This window comes from Triturus cristatus, chromosome 2_2, assembly GCF_964204655.1.
Source record: "Triturus cristatus chromosome 2_2, aTriCri1.1, whole genome shotgun sequence".
Taxonomy (NCBI): Eukaryota; Metazoa; Chordata; class Amphibia; order Caudata; family Salamandridae; genus Triturus; species Triturus cristatus.
This window is the reverse complement of record NC_140582.1, coordinates 1116759792-1116779798: the sequence shown is the minus strand read 5'-3', so window position 1 is coordinate 1116779798 and position 20007 is coordinate 1116759792.

Sequence of the window (20007 nt, the reverse complement as noted above, 5' to 3'; positions counted from 1 at the left end):
CGGTCACGGAACGGAGTCAGCTCTGGTCACCATGTTGGACAACATGCGAATGCGGGCTGATAACGGGAGCACCGCTGTTTTGGTGCTCCTGGATATGTCAGCCGCATTCGATATAGTGAGTCACTCTATCATGCTGGGGCATCTGGAGGAGTTTGGGGTGAGGGGTCGAGCACTGCAGTGGCTTCGTTCCTATCTGGCGGGAAGACATCAAGTGGTGACTCTGGGGCCTTTCTCTTCCGCAAAAACCCCCGTAGCTTTTGGAGTGCCGCAGGGTTCTAGTATCAGCCCCATCCTATTTAACATATATTTACAGCCATTATTTGCGATCATCAAGGCGTTTGGGGTTGAGCTAGTCAACTACGCAGATGATACGCAACTGGCCTTCTCACTGGAAGGAAAACAGGCGGTCCCTCTGGAACAATTCCAAAACTGCATGAGATTGACTATCGACTGGCTACAGAGAAATTGCCTGCAGTTTAATGGAGATAAAACAGAGCTATTGTACTACTCGCCGTTAAGGCTGATTCAACATCTGCCGGTGGACCTCAGGCTCGCTCCGGATGAGGCTCCACTGGCTCCAGCCAGTACAATACGGAATCTCGGTTTTCTGTTCGACAGTAATCTCCAGCTAGACTCGCAGGCAAATAAAACAGCCAGCATATGTTTTGGGTTACTACGGCTTTTACGCTGAATCCTTCCACTTTTGCCTGAAGACTCTCGAAGTACGGTTGTAAGGAGTACGGTATTAAGTAGAATGGATTACTGCAACTCCTTGTATTTAGGAGCCCCCCAATACATTCTGCAGGGGCTACAGAGAGTTCAGTCAGCTGCAGCGAAGCTGGCGTTAAATCGCAAGCACAACTTTTCTTCTACTCAAGCGCTACAAGAGCTCCACTGGCTGCCAACCAGAGAAAGGGTTCTTTTTAAGTCCCTCTGCTTAGTTTACAAAGCAACTCACGGGATGGGCCCGGTCCCTCTTCAGGAAAGATTTATGCGTTATCTTCCCTCGAGACAGCTGCGCTCCACCAACGCTTGCTTGTTGGCACAACCCAGGTTCAAACGAACAAGGATGGGCGGGAGAGCCTCAGTGTTGTGGGTGCTCGGATGTGGAACGAGCTCCCACAGGGGATTAGACAGACGAATTCTCTAATGGAATTTAGAAAGAGCCTTAAGACCTGGCTCTTTCCAGGAGCCTGATGGCCCCTGATCGATCCCTCCCCTCAGCACTAGTGATTCTGTTTTGTCAGAGCTTGCGCTATACAAATAATAATATAATATGTATAATAATATATACCGCATGTCGGTGCGGGTGGACAAGAATGCAGAAAGACTAGATATGTCAGAGAAGAGAATAACGCATGTGGAGGAAGCGCAGACGGAATGGGATACGGATCGCAAACACTTCCACAGATTGCTTCAGGTAATCCAGGACAAGTTGGAGGACTTGGAGGCCCGCTCGAGGAGATCGAACATTCGCATAACGGGAGTCGCTGAGTCGACACACACTGGGAGGATGGAACTTTATGTGGAAACACTATTGCATGCCCTGCTGGGGAAGGACGTGTTCTCCCCCATGTTCGTCGTTGAGAGAGCCCATCATTCGCTGGGCCCCCGCCCCAAGCCGGGGGCACCTGCGAGACCCATTATAGCAAAGCTGCTGAAATACAGGGACAGAGACACAGCCCTGCGGGTGGCAAGAGAAAAAGGGAAGTTGCAATTTGAAGGAATGGACATCTCCATTTATCCGGACTTCACCACGAGAGTCCAAGAAGAACGGCGGGAATTCGGACCAGCGGAACAGTCCACGGTGCCACACTGACACTGGTGCGGATGCCTCACGCTTAGAGGAGCAGGACTAGGACATTGGTTGTGGCTTAAATCTGCAAGCTGCCGCACAGTCTGGGTGCGCTAGTAGGACGGGGGGCATCTGCTACCCTGGCAGTGGCTGTGACTCCTGGAGCAGAGTGACAGCGAAGGATGAGGCGGTCGCCCTTGAGGACTTCGCAGTTGCTACTTGGTGAGACCTTTCTGATATAAAGTGGGTGCCTAGACTCTGTGGTCCCCAACTCATGGGCTCTGGGTAGGGGGGAGTACGTGTTCTCGTTTGCTGCTGGCTCGACTGCTCCATGAACTTTGGAACAGGGGGGTCCTCGCTAGGTTGGTTCCTTACATTTGCTGTGTTGGCCTGCGTCTGAGGCTATTTGCTGCTGAGCGGGGTAGTTGCATGGGGGCCCCCGTTGGTCCGGCAGGTATGCATCATTGGACGTAACGCTTGGACCCTGCTGGGGGTGTTGGGGATCCTCCTGGCCCTATTGGTGAGGGAAGGAGAGCGACTCGTGCCACACTGCTATATGGGGGCAATGGTGTGGGGACACATCAATACTGTGGCCTGTTGAAAGGTTGGGGTTGTTTTTGCCCGGTGACCTCTGCCCCAGCGCTGCTGGCTCGCATGGTCCCTACGGGGACCGGATTGGGGAATGTTCTAGGTGTTAGTTGTAATGGGGGGAGGAGGGTAGGGACGGGGTCCTGTCTGGCCAGGTTGGGGGCGGTCGGCTGTGGGAGGGGGGAGGGGATGCTGGGGGGACGTTTTGGAGTTGGGGTCTGGGGTACGCACGATACGCTGAGAGGAATGTCTACTGTCTTATCTTTGCATGTCCGAACTAGATTGCCCTGTGGTGACCAGTGGGCGGCGCTTCACACAGGGACCCTATCTGCTGAGACTATGGTTTTTTTTCTGGCAGGGATGTCTGACCCTAGAGCTGTGAATGTTGACAATGGCACTGTGGCTCTGAGAGCGTTGACGTGGAATGTCAGGGGGTTGAATGATTTCCGCAAACTGAGAAAAGTGCTGAATTATTTCCACAGGCACCACATTGACCTGGCACTTATACAAGAGACCCACCTCCCACTTACGAGTAAAATGCTTTCAGCAAAGGGGCTGGCGGGTAACAGTGTGGCGGCGGGCTTTACTACGCACTCCAGAGGGGTGGTCACATGGGTAAACCTACGATCCAAATTGAAATTAACGATGCTGGCCGCCGACCCGGACGGGCGCTATTTAATAGCTAGGTGCGTCGGGAAAGGTCATGATCTAGTTGTAGTCAATGTTTACGGCCCCAATTATGATAACCCTGAGTTCTACGCTGCATTGGCCGCATATTGCAGGCAATACTTCACTTTCAACTCAAACCTGGACCGCTCTTAGGGGCAGGTGCGCCGCCCGGCGGCTGCCGCCTTGCTCATGCAAGCGGAACTGACTAGACTTGACATGGTGGATGTCTGGAGACACAGACATCCTGGGAGCGGGGGATATACGCATTACTCTGCATACCATGACGTGCACACCAGAATCGATTATTGGTTAGCATCACAGTCGCTGCTTGCGGTTATTAAGGGGTGCGAGGTCTTACCACGTACACTGTCGGACCACTCCCCCCTTCTTTTGATACTGGATACACCGGTCAAAAGAATCCCCCCGTTCACATGGCGCCTGCCACCCTACTCACTGTTAGATGAGGTGTTTAGGGGGGAATTGGCGGAGGACATAGACACCTTCTTCGAGAATAACTTGGGGTCTGTCCAGAGTTTCCACACGGTGTGGGACTAGTTCAAAGCCTATATTCGCGGTGTAGCTATGGCCAAGCACTCTAGTGATCTTAAGTCCATACGGCGGAGGCTGGGGGCCCTGGAGGCGCAACTGGCGCAGTTGGAAGAGCGCCATGGGATATCCGCGGATCCCGACGTGGCGGCTCAGATTCAAGAGTTGGTCTCTGAATACAACAGTGAAGCGGATCGGGAAGTGCAGCATATGGGCAAGTATGCCACGGCCCGTACGTATGGTGAGGGTGAGCACCCGGGCTCCTTATTAGCGGGGATACTCCGCGACGCTAGGAGGCCCCTGGTCATTGACGAACTTGTTACCGCTTCGGGGGCAGTGATTACCGGTGAGAACGAGATTATTGACCAATTCAGGGACTACTATGCGGGACTTTATCAATCTAAGTCCTCTCAGATGGAAGCGGAAATGACTACCTCAGTTATATTAAAATGCCCTTTCTGTCTAACTCTCGGAGGGAATTTCTGATGCTGCCCATACAAAAGGATGAGATACTGGAGGCACTGGAGGGTATGAAAACAGGCAGTGCCCCGGGAGCTGATGGGCTGACGGTGGCCTTTTACAAGGACTTCAAGGATAAGCTCCTCCCGCATCTGATGACCCTCTTTGAGGATATATGCCAGGAGGGTTGCATGCCTGACACTCTATGCGAGAGGCACTGCTGGTCACCATTTTGAAACCCGGGAGACCTCCTGGCTTGTGCGGATCCTACAGGCCGCTCTCCCTGATTAATGTTGATGCCAAGTTGTACGCCAAGGTCTTGGCTACGCGCTTAGCACTGCTGGTGCCGGAGCTCGTTGCTCCGGAGCAGGCGGGCTTTATCCCGGCCAGGAACCTCACATATAATATTCGCACAGTACTTGGGGCCATGCAACATGTGCGCCCAGAGTGCAAGGCCTTGGCTCTCTTCCTTGACATGGAGAAGGCGTTCGACTCTGTGGAATGCCATGGCCCTTTATGGTCAGGGTATTGAGGAAACTCGGACTGGGAGAACCTTTCCTGCAGATGATTGGAGCAATGTATTATCGGCCTACTGCCAGACTACGTATAGGTGACCGCGTTACGGAGGTCTTCGAGATCGGCAGGGGGACCAGGCAGGGCTGTCCCCTTTCCCCCCTCCTATATGCGCTGGTGGCGGAACCCTTGGCGTGCACAATGAGAGAATACCATAGATTTGAGGGTATTAACTTTCCCAGCTATAAGATCTGTATCTCAACATACGCAGACGATATGCTGCTCTACGTACGCGATCCGGAGGAGAATCTCTCTCCGATATTGAGGGAGGTGGTCCGGTTTGGGGCCCTGTCCGGCCTCAAGGTGAACTGGAGCAAGTCGCTGGCATTCCCTCTGACTCCGGTTACTTTGCCGTTCCCTATGGAATATCCCTTGCAGTGGACGACAGACTCAATCCGATACTTGGGAATTCGGCTACACAAGGATCCGGAGGTTCTGCTCAGGGAAAACTACGGGGTGGCTTACGCCAACCTCGTTGATGATGTGGAGGTGTGGAATAGGCTTCCCCTGTCTCTGCTGGGCAAAATAGCCATCATGAAAATGGTGGTCTTTTTGTTCCTTTTCAATAACATCCCAGTGGTGCTCTCCAGGGCCTTCTTCGCGCAGTTGACCCAAACCCTTATTAAGCTGGCCTGGGGGGGTAAACAGCCCAGAGTTCAGTGGAAGGTGTTAACGCTGCCTTATGAGATTGGAGGGCTTGGAGCCCCGGACCTGGAAAGGTATTACAGGGTAGCGCAGGCGGCCCACCTGCACACGTGGATACATGCCAACTCTGATGTCCCACATGTGATATTAGAGCGACTATTTGCAGATCCACTCCCCCTGCCGGCGACTGTCTTCCAGCCGGTTGATCGCAGTGTGGGAACATTGGACTCGATAAAAGCCACGAACCACGCGTGGCATGCGTTACTGAGAGCACAAGACCGTGCACTATTGTATTCCCTGCTGATGCAGGTGGAGTGGGCGGTCTGGCTCCCCCCTGCGAGAAGCAGGAGTGCTGCAGGCGCTGAGTGCATTGGGTGTCGTCAGGATGGCGGATCTGTTTCTGGACGGGGTGGTCAAGACATGGGAGCAGATTGGCGTGTCTCGACCTGAGGCTACGCTACTCCAGCGCTTTCAATTTCATAGGGTCCGTAGAGCACTGTCGGCCCTGTTGGGGCCGGGCATGGCATAACCCCCGGAAATCCTGGAACTTACCTATGTCATTAAAACGGTGGCGCCGTCCAAACTGGTTACGACCCTTAAAAGAATTGGAGACCAACACAAGACGCACCAGTACTCTGCAGCGAGGCGAGACTGGCAGATTGACCTTCAAATGGATATTACTGATGAGATGTGGAAATACTGCTGCTCTAGCACCAAGAAGGTGTCGCTAAATGGTCGGCACAGATTGATACATTTTAAGTACTTACAGTGGGTCTATTATACGCCGGAGAGACTGCATAGATACGGGCTGTCACTTCCCAGTGGCGGACTTCATACATAGGGCCTGGTACTGCCCGGGAATAGCTCAGTTCTGGACGATGGTGTTCCGGGAACTGAGCCAGATGTTGGAAACGGAGATATAACCCAACCCATCACTGGTGTTACTGGGATACTCCAGGCCGCTCCCGCTAGCACTGCGGCGTCTGACAGATATGGCGCTGTTAATTGCTAGGCGAGTGGTGGCGGCATGTTGGATGAGAGGGCCACTTCCTACTAAGAAATGGTGGGCCAGGGATATGCTGTACTGCAGCACACAGGCGGAGAACTACAGCGAATTGCTACCCCCGAAAAGTCGTCCCAAGAACTTCTGGGGGTTGTATAGAATGTACTTGACTACCGGGGTCACCGAGACGGCTGGCCAGGGGGAGACACAGAGTGAGGACTCCAATGCATACAATGTGACCGAGGGGGATGCGGGCCTAGATCACGACCCTACGGGCGCATGAAAGTGTGGGATGTAGGCGTGGTGGCTGGGATGGATGATTGCGCGTGGAGAGAGTGAGTGGATGCACGTCGGATCTGTCTGGCGCGCTCCAAATGGGGTCGCTCGGGGTGTGAATGAGTGCCGCAAGGTTGTATACGGTCTTAATACGGGGGGCGCTCTTACTGGTTACTGCTGGGCGGAAGGACTGCGGACGTGTGTGCATGTAGATGGGGCGAAGGAGGAGACAGCTAGTGTGCGGTGGGTGGGGTGGGTGGTTGGGGGTTGTGACATGATTAGAAGCGTACAGGAAATAGGCCAGGTCTGTGGGCGCTGGGTGCTAATTGTAGGCTTGCCATTCATAAACGTAAGGCTGTGGTATGGACTGGGGACTAGTACAGCCGCCAATCACGGAAGTAATCATGACCGGTCTATTGTATATGATGTTTTACTGAGACGCCGCCGGTCCTCCGGGATGTCGGCTAAATGGCCGTGTAAGAGACACCTTAACCGCCCTACTGGTTGGCTGGGTCCTCCCATTGTTATGTTGTTCCACGGCGGTTTGTCCTGTACGCTTCCTGTCTGTCAATAAAGGTTTTTTTGGAAAAAAAAAACATATATATATATATATAATAATATATAATAAACCCAAACTCTGTCAACCTCCCGTTGTTTGCATCCTAATTTTATCCATTGTTTTTTCTCCTCTTCCCCTGCTGCTTCCTGTAACTGTCTCACCTCACCCCATGTACATACTGTGTTAGTAAAAAGCAAGGTACATAAATCCATTTCCTTTTCCCTGTTACGATTCAATTAAGTCAAATTTTGAGCACAGTATTGGGCTATGTCATTTGCAAATTCATTACCAGCTGACATAATCTGTTCCTTTCTTGTGTGCTGTACATTTTATGACAGCTATTTCTTTAGGTAGCTGTATCGCCCCAAGTAACTTGCCAACTATTTCTGCATTTCCACTAGACGTCAAGAAACCTCTTTGGGACCATATCTGCCCAAAATCATGCACCACTCCAAACCCATATTGGCTGTCAGTAACCACAGTGACTCGCAAATTCTTTCCCAACTTGCATGCTCTAATCAGTGCAAACAACTGTGCAACTTGAGCAGATCGTACTCCTTTCAAACAAGATGCTTCCAAAACGGTTGCTACGGTGCACACAACATATGCAGCACTCAAAATTCCTTCCTCAGTTCTTAGGCATGACCCATCTACAAACATCACATAGTCAGATTCTTTCAAAGGCATGTCAGGACGCGGTTTGGTACAAAAATCAAGCACTTCCAGACAATCATGATCAACGTCGTCCTTCACTTCTGCATTTACAGCATCAGGCAGTAACGTGGATGGGTTCACATTAGTCATCTTACAAGATTCACATTTGTAACACCCAAAATCACCTTTTCATATTTAGTTAGAAGACTATGCGTCAAGAACTGTGTTTTACTTCTTGTCAAAAGGATTGCCACATCATGTGGAACAAACTCTCACAGGATATCCCATTACAATTCCTTCACCTCGTTCCAAGCTCTTACATGTAGCAGCTACTGCTTTCAAACATCTAGGCAATGCTACAGCTAGTACAGCTGAAAAATAGGCAATTGGTCGTCTCAATCTTCCATGTCTCTGCACTAACACGGAAAGAGCACATCCATCTCTTTCACTGCAATAAAGCTCAAATTATTTTTCATAATCAGGCATTCCAAGAGCCGGTGCTTCACACAAGCTTTCTCTCAATTGTTTAAAAGATTTCATCTCTTCTTTATTCAGCTTAATTGGATCTCTCACATCACTCTTTGTCAAACGTACCAATGGTTTTGCAAGAAAAATCACTAATCCACTGGCGACAGTATCCCACCATTTCAAGAAACAGTCTGACCTCTCTCTGTGTCATTGGGGCTCTCATTCCTTTAATGATTTTAATCCTATCCAATGTTACTTTTCTCAGGCCTTTCTCAATCTTATGACCTAAGTATTGTACTTCTTTCTGACAAAACGGCAATTTTGATGGTTATACTTTGAGTCCTCCACCTGCCAAATGATTCAACAGTGCAATTGTGTCAACAACACAGACTTTTCGCGTCTTTGATGCCACTAATAGTTCATCAATATATTGGACTAGCACCGAAGTTTCTGGCATCCTTAAATCTTCCAGTGATTTCTTTAAGATCTGATTACAAATTGAAGGACTTTCTGTATACCCTTGAGGGATCGGCTGCATTCCAAAATACGCTCGCCAGACCGGAACGCCAAAATGTGTTGGCTATCAGGGTGCAATGGAATAGAAAAGAAAGCATGACACAAATCAATGACTGTGTACCATTCTGCATCATGGGGAAACCAAATATAAAATTACTGAAGGGTTTGGCACAATGGGAGAGCAAGGAACATCAATTTTATTCACCTTTCTCAAATCCTGCACTATTCTAAATGTCCCATTGGGCTTTTTCAAACCCATGATCGGTGAATTACATGGACTGTTCATTATTTCTCTTAGAATTCCTTGTTCAATCATTCTGTCTATTACAGGCATTACTCCTGTAACTATCTCTGGTATTAACTTGTACTGAGGAGTATTCAGGTAATTTACTCCTTCTTTTACAGTTATTTTAACAGGATCTACCCTTTTCATTAATCCAACATCTTCTCCTGTGAAATCCCACACTTCTGTTTTCACTGTTTCTTTTAATTCCTTAGGTATTCCCTCTGGATCAAATACAACAAATGCATCAGTATTTTCTGGTTCTAGGTTAGCCATTGTCATTCTATAAAGAACATCATCGTCTGGAGTTTCAAAAGCTATACCATCAGGTGTACAAAAGGAAGTCCCTACCTAACAGATTTACAGAACTAGTGTCACATACTACAAAGCAATGCATATCAGCAAATTTCCCTATTCCAACCTTTACAGGATCTGTAAGATGGGCTTTTATCTGTTTGTTAGAAACTCCAACCACTTGGATTGTCTCACCAGAGAGAGGAAGATTTTTTACTTTAGCTGATCAAACAGTTGAACGAGTAGCACCAGTGTCCACTAGGAAAGTAACATTTATTTCATTCACCTTTCCATCCACAAAGGGTCCAGTCTGGTCTACTTTTAGAGTTGCGCCAAGTACGCACTCCTTCCTCTCCTAGGCACCGTCAATAGCTCTCCTCTGACTCACTTTCATCGTGTTGCAGCCAATACTGCGAAATGGCACCAGCACGCGGTAGCTTCTTAACTGTTCTTCGTTGTAGAATCCTGTCTCATTACTGTATCTTTGAGGATTTAGGTTCTGTGGAAATGGTGGCTTTGGCACCTGACACTGTTGGGTAACAACCTGCTGCTGTCACGGCGGTTGGCAACTCACCTCATTCTGCACCTGTTGATTTAATGATGAGTTATCACCATTAGCTTTCAATGGCAATTTACACTCGGATTTCCATTGTCATAACTTTCTGCAATTATGACATGGCCACTTCTTTTTAGCTTCATCTATGCTAATCTTCCCTTATCCCTTTCCAATATTAGGTTTTGGTCTTGCTTGCCCCATTCCACTGGTTTGTTCAATTAACTGGGCTTTTTGTCGCTCTGCTACTTTAACTTGTGCCCACATTGCCTTTTCCTTCACCTTGGGTTGTTTGGTTTCAATTTCATCACAAACATATTTTGCATGACGCAACATTTCGTCTATTTTTTTATTTTGCCAGTCTACCGTATGTTGTTTAATCATTTCATTAACTTCCGGCCTTAAACCATAGACAAATCTGTAAACGAAATGACTCAAATCCTTTTCACTTAGTTTCTCATCTTCACTGTATTGCTTAAAAGCCAACAGTAACCTCTCGTAATATGCATGCACTAATTCGTTGACCTCCTGGTGAGTTCTGTCAATTTTTACCCAATCAGTTTCTTTCAGAGGTACTTTATTTTTCAGAAACGTAATTGCCTGATCATTTTTTTTCATTACTTCTGGATCTGGGGTTCCTGTCCTGAGATCCCTGGGATACTCTTGGGTTGGCCAATCTATAGTGATCTTACATTCTGTCTATAAATCTGGAGGCACAATTATGTCAAAAAGACCATTCAGATCTATCCATAATACTTTTGAAAGTTTGACAAACCTATCTACCTGTCTATACCATTCAACTGTTTTTTCTCTCACCCTTGGAAAATCATTTGTAAATGACAAAATATCCTGTCTAGTCCATGGAACATGTACATATCCAATTTCTCTCATTGGACATTCTGTTACAACTGGCTCTTTCTCTCTCATTGGGAAAGCTAGAGAGGCTTTGTCTGTAGTGTCCTCTCTCCTTCTAAACCATTTCCATTTCCATCTGTCCATATCACCCCATCTTCTTAATAATGCCATTAACTCCTTAATTTGGGTTAACCTTCCTGTAGTATTCAAGTTTTCAATGTCCTTTTTAATAAAATCTACTCTGTATGGCTTCTGCAATGACCTTATTTTTTCAAAATCTATTCCCATTTCACTCGCTGTCTCTTCTAACTTTTCATGCAAAGCCCTTGCTCTCCAAGTAATGCTTTTACATAAAAACATTAATTCCTAATCTTGGTATGCTTTTAATTTTTCAGTTGGAATGGTTCCTACAATTAATTCTTCTAAAGTTATTTTTAATTTCGTCACATCTAAAGGTTGTGGTTCTGTATCCTTTTTCTGCAAACTCCTTAACCAATCACTTAATCCTTCAGATGTTGGTCCTACAGGGGTTGTCACTATTCTCATTTTATCTACCATTTTCTCTGGGTTTCTGTGGCGGATTCTGTTGCCATAGGAGTCTAATTTGCTGGACTCTGGTTTACAGTCAAATGTTTAGGTGTACTTAATCCTGATATTCCTGCAGTAACCTTACATTCATTTTCACCTGAACTACTCCTTTCTTCCTCCTTTTGCATACCGCAATTATAAGGGCCTGTTAAACAATGCTCATTATCTTTTTGTTTATCAAAAACTGGTATCACTGGTCCTATAGTTACAGGCACAGTCACTGCTTCCATATTCTTTGTTAATTCTCTAATCTTTTCAGTTCATTCCTGTGTTGTTCTAGCTAATTCAACAGACTTTTCATTCTCAGATCTTACCGTCTGTGACATTTCTGAATCATTAAATGGATTATTTTTTCCAAAATTGTTCGGCATTTGTTCAAGACTTTTATTTAGTACAGTTTAGTTTGGTGGTGCACTTGGTGTCACCATCACATAATCCTGTTGATATGGAGGTGGTTTTTTATAGAAAATGTCCTCCAGCACTTCATCCTCAGATTCACTCACTCCATATCTGTAACCTTCTGACTCCGTGTTATTTCTTTTTTCAGTATATTTTCTACTACCCGTATCTCCAGCATTTCTCAGGGAAACATGCATCAGTCATGCTCGCATTATGCCATCTTCTCATTCTATCATCATGGCTTTCTTGACCATAATATCTACCAAACGCATAATTATACCTTCTTCCACTCCGATGCCTTTCTCTTTCGTACATCTCTTCTTCCCATTCAGTATAAGCCTCAAATTGGGTAGGTCTGGGTTTCGGTTCCAATCTCATCATTATATCTCTCAAATTTCATAGTACAGCTAAACTAAATGAACCATTCTCCGGAAACGCTAGTGCTCCATCCTCTTAGGTATATTTTACCCAATTTTCCAACCAAATGCTTGTATGATAACCATCTTTCGTCATCATAAAGGATGCAGGCGTTTTCGGTGGAGGAAGTATCTGTCCATCTCTAGTTACAATCGGCTTATCTTTCTTGAGTAGGTTTTTGATTTTTCCAAACCATGACCTTTTCTCCTTTTCAGGTGGATCGTAATATTTCTTATTTTTCTTTTTCATAACTCGTAATCAATTAAGCTCCGCAATTCACCTTTTCCCTGCTTCTCAATTTTCTAACCAATCCTAGCGCGACTCACACTAACGCACCAATCCAGAGCGTTTATGTCACCCTTGTAACTCTCCAATCCTAGCGCGTCTCACACTAACGCACCAATCAGTGAAAGCTTCGTCTTTCCGCAGCTGACCAATCTTAGCGCGGTCTTTCTGTCGTCAGCCTTTCCCACTACTCCTGCTCTTGCTGACCCCTCCTTCACAAAATTTATCGGCAAACTTTTCTTAAGTTTTTCTTTAATCAAAACCTTCAGGTAAAGACTCCCTCGGACAGACAGTCCGACCCTCACCAAGTGATCAAACCGTCAGCCTTTAAAACAACTAAAGAATAACCCAAGAACGACGGCAACAGCAACTACGAGTAACCGCAAAAGCAACTTTTTCCGTAATGACAGATGAGGGGTTATTATACCTTTCCTTGACTTACTTCATACAAAATATGGCAACTTTAGGGACAGAGCAAATGTTCTGATTGGACAGATCGGGGTTATCAATAGTTCATTGCACTCATTCCTAGTGCAAACTGGTTCTTCATAGTGACTTGGCACAAGAGTTCACAAATTGTAATGGCTCTTCCGATTCTCATGAGGGAACCAGAAAATGTATCTTTTGAAGGCAAAAGGGTCTTATTGACAGGTTCATCCTTTGTCTCTTCCGTGATTCTCATACAGTCATTTACTGGCTTGCGGTCAAGTCCCCAACACATCGACCTAGGCAGGGAACACGCTGTCAGGAGTTCATTTCACCTCATGATTTCCAGTGCCATCTGGGCATGCACAGAAATCATCGTGCATACATGGTGGCATCTGCTTCAGAGAACGCCATCTTGAGTACTGCAGCCTAGTAGGCTCGAACGTTAACTAAGCGAGAATAGACATAGCAGAAATTAATATGTAGAAATGAAGGTTCTAATGTTCAAATCCACACTGATCCCAATATATATTAGTATTTTCCTAGCTGCAGCAACATTTAAAGTGATAATACTTACCATACGATAACTTTAAGTCACAAAGCAATATAAATCATGCAATTTTACTATCTCACCACAGTCTAAGGTTAGTTTGCGTACCATCGTTAATTATTTAATTTTGTCATGTAATCAGCAATTTAGTCCCACTTGTATTTATGTTTATCAAGGTGCAAATATTGGTTAGTATCACTTCCACTTCAAACATGTTATGTAAATTAATTTTAGAATGATCACGTAATTAATTTCATGCAAATTACAGGAGGTATACAAAATCTTGTTTTACCTGCTCCGTCATCTGCAAGCCTGTATCCAGAGTGTCTGAAGTTCACTATAGATGGCCAACACCCAGGGCCATATTATCAAGAACGGCGATAACATAATCGCCGCTTTATCGTCAGGAAACTGCAGCTAAAGCGGCGATATGGGGCTTGATAATATGCCCTAGAGAATTCCAATAGAAGCCCAGGTTTGTAGTCCTTCACACCAGAACCTGGGCTTCTATTGGAATTCTCTAGGGCATATTATGAAGCCCCTCATCGCACTTTACCGGCAGTTTGCTGCCGCTAAAGCCGCGATAATGTTATCGCCATTCTTGATAATATGGCCCGAGTCTTTAATGAGGCATCTGGGGCTGCAGAATTTATAAAGAAACCCATGACCAGCCATTCTAATACTCTGAGATTGAACCCGAATCACCCATCAGACTTGATGATGAATAGATAAACCCACACCCTACACATATGAACTGCTGAAAGCACATAAGGGGTGTTGGAAGATTGCCCTTTATGCGGGGTCGACCCCAAACGTTTTGCCTTCCTCCGCCACTTTTTCTGACTTATTTTTTGTTGACCCTAGGACTCTGAGTGCTTTACCACTGCTCACCAGTGCTAAAGTGCATGTGCTCCCTCCTCTATGTTAATATTGGCTCATACCCAATTGACATATTTAATTTACTTAAAACTCCCTAATACAGTGCACTACATGTGTCCAGTATCTGTAAATTAAATGCTGCTAGAGAGCCTGCAGCACTGATTGTGCCACCCACTTAAGTAGGCTTCTAACCATGTCTCAGACCTGCCATTTCAGAGTCTGTGTGTGCAGTTTACACTGCCATGTCGAACTGGCAAAATAAACCCTTTGCCAGGCCCAAACCTACTCGTATTTTACATATAAATCATCCCTAATGTAGGCCCTGGACAACCCAGAGGGCAGGGTGCAATGTATGTAAAAGACAGGACATGTGCTTTTAAATTTTACATGTCCTGGTAGTGGAAACCCCCTCAAAGTCATTTGTCACTACTGCAAGGCCTATCTTTCCCATAGGGTAACATTGGGATTGCCTTATTACACTTTATATGTGTAATTTCCAGTTGAGAAGAGCTAAAACCTCCAAGTCTGGTGTCTCTGGAATCCTAATTTAAAATCTTAACTTATGGCGAAGACAGACTTTAAAATACAATTCTGAAAATGCCACTTTTAGAAAGTTTGCATTTTCTTACTTTAACCATTTGGTGCCTGCTGCATTTCTCTTATCACCTGTCTGGGGTTGGTGACAGCTGGGCTTTGTGTATCCTCCCTAGACAGCTACCCACAATGGCAGCTTAGGTATGATTTGATGGGAGGATGGGATGGAAGAGCTGGACCCAACCTCACTTACACTTGAATAGGCTGTGTCAAGTCCCCACACAAAGGGCTGCATACCCACCTGTAGTACATCTGGAGCCAGGGCAGGAAGGACAGGACCTCTCTGCACTTTAAAGGCCTGTCTTTGAAGTCTCCCCTACTTCTAAGGCCAAACTGGGTATAATGAGTACTGGACCTCTGTCACCACTACTTCAGTACCCTTCTGGACCTGTGACTACTCTGCCATGAAGAAGGACTGCTGTGCTGCTGAAAGGACTGTCAGTCTGGTGGACTGGTGCTTTGCTGACCTCCTGATCTGAATTCTCTGGGACATAAAAAACTTCCGACCACCCTGCTTGTGCACATGGACTCTGCCATCTGTGTGTCTTCCCTGACAAGTGTTGCCACCCCAGACCTGGAACTTTGGAAGTGGGCCTAAGGTGATTGCTCCAGCGGAACCAATACATTCTCCGCCGACATATTACTGCTGCCCCATGGATCGAAACCAGCGCCAGAGTGGATCGGCACCAACACATTGACACTTACCCTGACGAGGATTTTAGTTGCTGTTTCACTTGGGTTTACACCCCTGTCAAATAACACAATTTCTAATGTGGGGCACAGTGGAGTAGATCGATATGCCTGTGAGGGAGTGGGCACCTGCAGAAATGTTACTTGCAATTTTACTAAAAGCCATTCTGAGATATACTATATACATGACAATCTAGTATCATGAGGAGCAGGTTGGGTGTTAAAACTGGAAGCATCTGAAGGAATATAAATAATATGCACATCTCTGGCAGACACTGCTCTCTCAGGCAGTGTTCAAGCTCTGGGCTACTGGCTCTTCAGGCATGAAGCCATAATGCACAGTTTAATTTCAATAGCACTGTTGCTATGGGATGGGATTGTTCTAACTGTTTGCTTGGGCACTAGTGTTGGAGGGGGATGGAGGGAAGGAGGGTTGGTTAAGCTAAATAAACAGTCAATACTAAGTCAGGAAAACTCCTAACATATGGTGCGGGCTGCACACACCCAGAATTTATATGCACCACGGATGATGATATTTATTGACTCCTCCACTAGTGTGACCTGAATCAACATGGGGCAGGTTAAGCTAAAATTATGATATATGCTGATGACATCCTTTTGACGCTTGGTAAACCTCAAACTACAGTACCTTCACTAATCAAATTTATAAACAAATTCTCAATCTTCCAAGGATATAGAATAAGCTGGGACTAAACAGCAGCCATGTCAATAACCCCCAAATGCAGCATCAAGCCTTAGGATATCTCAAGGCAAAGTGGATCCCATCCGGAGGAAAAATTCTTAGGAGTGCTAGTCAGCAGTGATTTTTCTTCTAGGATCCTAAACAATGTACTGACACTATTGGAGAAAACCAGGAAAGACTTTGATGAATTAAAATTACTACAGATCTTCTTGTGGGGAAAAACACAAACAGTCAAAATGATAGTAGCCACAAGATTTAACTGTGTCTTCAGCATGCCATCATTCAAAATCCCCACTAATGCTCTCAGACTAACAGACACCGTCATATGGAAATTTGTTTGGGTCCAAAAGCCACCAAGACTAGCTGATTAAAAGGTATAGGACACCTCTACACTAACAGGTCATCACCTGCCACACATGTACACCTACTCTCGGGCACTTCACCTGTCGCAAATGGCCCATCATGTAAATCCCACAAAAAGAGAAACCATTCTGAGCCTGGAGCAAAACCAATGCAAAGGTGCCACAGGATATGAATCTCCTTACAATAGCTACAAAATATCATCAGATTCTGCAAACCGGATCCTGATCAAAATGCATAGCGTCTGGCTTTCAACACATAAACCCCAAGGAGAACATGGTTTTCTAAACTCCAAAGCTCCTCTAAGGCTCAACATGATGCTCCAAATAAACACGTCATCCTTCAGATGAGAAGATTGGGAATCCACAGGCCTAAAGACCTTAGATCATGTATCAAAATATCATGCGCTTAAATAATTTGCTTATTTGGCATGTGAATTTCAATCTACAATTGAGACACTGTCATCAAACAAAACCTGTAATACAACCGTGGCCCAAAGGCACTTTGGTCTATCCACAAATACCTACTAAAATGGAGTCACTACCAGAAACTGATCACTGGTCTGTATGACCAACTAATACCACACTTTCCCCAGTGGAGCAATCACTCTAAGATCAACTAGATCTGACGAAGATTGGCTCCACTTCTACCTACTGTCATCAAATGACAGAGGCATTCACAAAATATATATTAAATTCAGATTTTTTAAATTTTCACATGAATGGAGTTAAACCTAAAACAAGCTCTATTGAGAACAGATGGGCATTACAAATGAGTGCTAGAGATGACACCTCCTGAAAGAGACATCTTGATCATCCTCTGGTCCTGTCACTGAACTTAAGCATATTTGGCTAGAAAACCAACAGGGACATGAGTGGTCTAACATTTGTCCCATCAGAAGCATTTTTGCCACTTTGAATAACCACATGAAAAGATGGATTGACTCTGTACTGGCAACAGCAAAACTCTGTCTTCTGCATCAATTGTAAAAGACCTCTCTTTTTACTCTCACAGACTGGAAGGACACTATGGCCATGATGGCTGCGTATTAACAGATGATTTAGAGACTGAATGACAAAGTCATCCAAATATTATAGATTTGTAGTGACATACTGCTTTTAACATGAAATAATTTCTAGTAGCTTTTAAGTATTGTACCAGTTACTGAATGTCTCATTACTGTTACAGTAAATAAGGGATGTTGCTGTCATTTTTGGGACGGAACCCTCTTCTCCATATGTTAACAAGTTGATGGAACTACGGTAATATATTTTATGCTGGGAATCTTCCCTCCGCTTAGGTAAAATAGACTGAAACTTTTCATGTACATTGAATGCTCATCTGTGAAAATATCAAGAAACATATTCAAACCGAATTCAGACCATTTGAAGGGTATAGCTACAGATGCTAGTGTTCTTGGATCGGGAGCAACATTAGAGAAGAGACTGTTACTGTCTCATTGGCTCACTAGGAACACTTGTAACTTGTTCAATTTAGGTTATTATTTGAGAGGGGTGGAAGCCCCACTCAAATAATGAACACAGTCCTTCTCAAGGTGAACAACAAACGTCACAAAAGCAGTCAGGCTGACCTTACAGGCAATGTATAAGGCATTTATGCAGCACTTAAATAGTAAAAAAGTGAAAACACAACTTCAATACAATCCTAAACAAACTTAGAACAAAAGAGTACATTTAAATAAATAAAATGACAGCAAATTCCTATCAGTAGAGTTGCAGTTATGAATTTTCAAAGTTTCTAGTGAAAATAGTGCCAAAAAGAACAAAGTGCCAAGTGTGGTTAGCTGATTGCATTGGACACAGTTTGAAATCAAATGTTCAAGTTGACTGCAAAAGAGTATGGGTCAGATCAAGAGACAGGTTCATCCCAATGAAGATTTCACCTTGTCTGGGTCCAAGTCAATGCGAAGGGCTGTAGCGGAGCTTCGCTTTGGCAGTCAGGGCAAAGTGACTGATGTCTGTGCGAGGAGTAGGTCCGCCCTCATGGATGGTCCCTATTTGGCACAAAGAGTCAGTCACCACTGTAGCTTCGTGTTGGTGGTCGCCAAACCCTATCACCTTTGGCACTGGATCTCGGGGCTGACGTGAAGAGTGGTCTTCGCTGGAGATTTGCTTTGGCTGGTGTCGCAGATGGCCATTGAGCCACAAAAGGAGTATGTTTGCAGTCGTGAATAGCCCATCACCTCAAGCTCAGTACATGTGATTTTGAGGCAAGAGGGGTGCCTTCTGGTGTCAGCTGACAGCTTAGGACCAGGGGGGCACCACTTGTGAACCAGAATTCACTCCAGCAGAGGCCAGCAGCAGGGCTCATGCAGGTCAAAGGAGGTAGGGGTGTCAGCTGAGCAATTGCTGGGAACGTACCTGGAAGGTTATTGTGTCCCTGTAGCTCAAACAGGTGGTCAGCCAACTTACCCTTAGAGTCACTTCTAGGAAGCCTAGATTCAAGGCACCCAGGTCCTTCTTCAAACAACAGTGTAGACCATGTTCAGAGTTGTGATGAGAGGTTTTGAATTTGCCACTTTTATCTCAAGTGCTAACCTTTGGGAAGGGGAATGCCCCCTTGCTTTAATCTTCGCAGTTTACTGATTTAGGCTCCAAACTATTTAGTATAATAAAGGGCAGGCAGTCCTAGGTATGAACTGCATTTGTCAGAGGCAGTGCAGGCAGCCTTAGAAGTCAGGAACGGAGTGTGCAGGCCATGAGGCTACCCTTTGCACATCAGGAAGGGATGAGCACAATTCCCCAGGACATCTTACACAGGAGAACAATACCCAGTCAATACCCAAGGTTCCCTCCCAGCAGATTCAGAATTCACATTTGTGCTGGTGGTCTCTTAGCAGAGGTTCCCTAATGGAGTCTGCTGCGGTACACGCTCAACAATGCACCATCATTTTGGCCATTGGATGGATGCTAGTATAATACACCTGATGTCCATTGGTGAAATGGAAACACCTGCATACCACTCAAAGAAACCCACTCCATGTCAGACTATGATCCTTTGCCATTCCACTGAACGACAACGTGTTCTAGCAGAAACTTTGCCAGTAAAGTGTAGTTATTTTTGAGTTTTTCCTTGTTTCCTGTCCCTTTATCTTCTTTAATTTATTTCTTTGTGGTTAAATAATCTGATTTCATAATCTTTCGTTGCACAATGCCAGGCCCCAAAAATCCCTGTTTTACTGAGTGAGAGTCATGGTGGATGAAATCATAAGAGTAGGGCCACAATAGTTCACAAATACATCCCTAGTCTCTGAAAAGGCAAATGTAGGCCAGAATAGTCAACATAGTGAATGCTGTGGCAAACAACCTGTGCATACAGCAGGAAATTAGGAAGAGGTGGAATTACCTGTGGGGGAGGGT